This window comes from Electrona antarctica (genome assembly GCF_951216825.1).
Source record: "Electrona antarctica genome assembly, chromosome: 2".
NCBI lineage: Eukaryota > Metazoa > Chordata > Actinopteri > Myctophiformes > Myctophidae > Electrona > Electrona antarctica.
The window spans coordinates 52,278,378-52,281,625 of record NC_136807.1 but is presented as its reverse complement, the minus strand read 5'-3'; the positions used below and the strand labels follow the sequence as shown (position 1 = coordinate 52,281,625).

Here is a 3,248-nt window from a genome sequence, read left to right as displayed (position 1 = left end):
GGTGGTACCACGGCGTCGCCTTCGAATACCAAACGACTCGCCCCTTTTCCATCTCGCCCCCAACCAAACCGCGAAGAACGGTCGCCCCTACCGTCCGGTACGGTCGCCCAAAATCCCGGCCAAGTCGCCCTAAAAACTCTGGCGAAGTCGCCCCAAAAAGTCCGGACAAGTCGCCCGTTAAAACCGTTGTATTTTCGAGGTAACAGAGAGAGTGTGAGAGAGAGAGAGAGAGATGATGAGAGAGAGATTTTTACCTGTACTTTACCGGCTGTACTTTTGAACAGAGAGAGAGAGCAGATAGAGCGAGAGAGATGGTTACCTGTACTTTGAGATTTTTACTTTCAACAGAGAGAGAGAGCAGATAGAGAGAGTGAGATTTTTACATGTGCTTTTGGGGGCTAGAGAGAGAGGGGGAGGTCTAGCTATAGTGAGAGTGGATGGGGCCCAAGTGTGGGGGGTCGTTACAACAACAACAGATCAACTGTAGGAATGTAACCATTTATTTGAGTGTAAAAATTAACAGGTCAAGTTAATATATATACTGTAGGCTATACAACGCTACTTCAATACTAGAAGAAAAAAAAAGTCCAGTGTCCCATAGTGGTTTTGTCCATTTCAAAGTCCAGCAAAAAAGTAATAGAAATGATCTTCAGTGTCACGTAGTGGTCACTGGGACATGCAGTTTTGTTGCCTTCCTCAGCAACTGTGCAACGGACAGTCTCTTTGGCAAGATCCATAGGATAAATCTGCTCGTTTTATTAAACTCCACAAGCTGTATTCTGTCTTTCTTTCTTTTCTATTTTCCCATTGTATTTGCAATGTCCATATTTTAACCTTGAATGGGGGATGAGCCATTCATCACCCATTCATCAGGTGATGGGCGAATTTCCAGAACGACGGCCAGCACATCGTTGTTGTTTCTACAGTTAATGATTCATGCATGTTAATTTGTTATTGCTAATTTGTTATTCATCCATTCAATGTATGTTTCACATTTGCAAATCAGAGTATGCTTGAATCACCAGCTCAAGTGTTGGCCAGTAACTAGTAGTAATATATTTATATCATTACTTTATCATAGATTGCTGCTGCTTTATTTTATAGCCTGTAACGCCGAGCCGTTTATTATTATTGTTATTTATGTCATGGATATGGTTGGATATGTATGAACTTGTCGCTATTTCCATATATATATATATATATTTATACTAACAAACTATTGGTCATATACAGTTATGGAGCTAAGGTTATTGTATCCATATATGTGTATCGCCTGCTACTCTTGTTTACGCTGCACTGGCCATGAGGCGCCACTATGGCCACTTTAGGCTGTACTAGGCTCTTGTCAGCCCTGTAGCTACTCACACCATTGGGACTAACCACTGTGTACACGGGCAACAGTTTGTATGTGCACGACCAATAGTTTTACATGAACATTTCTAGGCCAAAGTAAAGTACTGCCTTGTACAGCCTAATAGAGCCTAGTACAGCCTAGCACAGCCTACTAGAGCCAAAAACAACCTATTAGAGCCCAGTTTAGTCTAGTACAGTACAGCCTATACGCCCAAGTCTAGCCTAGTCCAGCCTTTTGGGAGAACAGACTAGGGGAGGGCGGTATAGGCTATACTAGTATAGAACATGCTAGACTAGGCTGGACTAAGTTGTACTAGGCTGTACTAGACTCTAATAGGCTCTATTAGGCTGTACTAGGCTGGCTACACTATAATGTACTGGGCTCTATTAGGGTGTACTAGGATGTAATAGGCTGGACTAGGATGGACTAGGCTCTATTAGGGTGTACTAGGCTGTAAAAGGCTGGACTAGGATGGACTAGGCTCTATTAGGGTGTACTACGCTGTAATAGGCTGGACTAGGATGGACTAGGCTCTATTAGGGTGTACTAGGCTGTAATAGGCTGGACTAGGATGGACTAGGCTCTATTAGGGTGTACTAGGTTGGACTAGGCTCTATTAGGGTGTACTAGGCTGAAATAGGCAGGACTAGGCTGTACAAGGTTGGACCAGGCTGTACTAGGCTATAGTAGACTGTACTAGGCTCTATTAGGGTGTACTAGGCTGCAATATGCTGGACTAGACTGGACTACACTGTACTAGGTTGGACAAGGCTGTAGTAGGCTATACTATAATGTACTAGGCTGTACTAGGCTGTACTAGACTGGACTAGGTTGGACTAGGCTGTAGTAGGTTGGACAAGGCTGTAGTAGGCTATACTATAATTTACTAAGCAGTAATATGCTGTACTAGGCTGTACTAGGCTGTACTAGACTGGACTAGGTTGGACTAGGCTGTAGTAGGCTGTAATAGGCTGTACTAGGCTGTAATAGGCAGGGCTAGGCTGGACTAGGTTGGACCAGGCCGTACTAGGCTATACTATAATGTACTAGGCTGTACTATAGGCTGTAATAGGCTGTAATAGACAGGGCTAGGCTGGACTAGGTTGGACCAGGCCGTACTAGGCTATACTATAATGTACTAGGCTCTATTAGGGTGTACTAGGCTGTAATAGGCTGGACTAGCCTGTACTGGTTGGACTAGGCTGTACTAGGCTATACTATAATTTACTAGGCTGTACTAGGCTGGACTAGGCTGTACTAGGTTGGACTAGGCTGGAGTAGGCTATACTATAATGTACTAGGCTAATATTATGTACTAGGCTGTAATAGGCAGGGCTAGGCTGGACTAGGCTGTACTAGGTTGGACCAGGCTGTACTAGGCTATAATAGAATGTACTAGGCTTTATTAGGGTGTACTAGGCTGGAATAGCCTGTACTAGGTTGGACTAGGCTGTACTAGGCTATACTATAATGTACTAGGCTGTAATAGGCTGTACTAGGCTGGACTAGGATATACTAGAATGTACTAGGCTTGATTAATGTGTACTAGGTTGTAATAGGCTGGACTAGGCTGTACTAGGTTATACTATAATGTACTAGGCTCTTTTAGGGTGTACTAGGCTGTACTAGGCTGGACAAGGCTGGGCTAGGGTAGACTAGGGTGCACTAGGCTATACTCAGCTGTACTAGGCTAGAATACATTTACCATTGAGTAATGCTGGCTGTGTACACATGTGCACTTCCAATAGTTTTGGAAAATAGCCTGCCACCAGGCTGTACTAGGCTATAGTAGAATGTACTAGGCTCTATTAGGGTGTACTAGGCTGCAATATGCTGGACTAGACTGGACTACACTGTACTAGGTTGGACAAGGCTGTAGTAGGCTATACTATAA

The 3,248-nt window shown here is 43.9% G+C and overlaps 1 protein-coding gene across 1 annotated transcript in view; it reads left to right on the top strand.

Annotated features, from left to right (window-relative positions):
* Window positions 1-3,248, top strand: part of cttnbp2nlb (CTTNBP2 N-terminal like b) — a 420,337-nt gene that overhangs the window by 113,633 nt on the left and 303,456 nt on the right. The window lies entirely within an intron of this gene.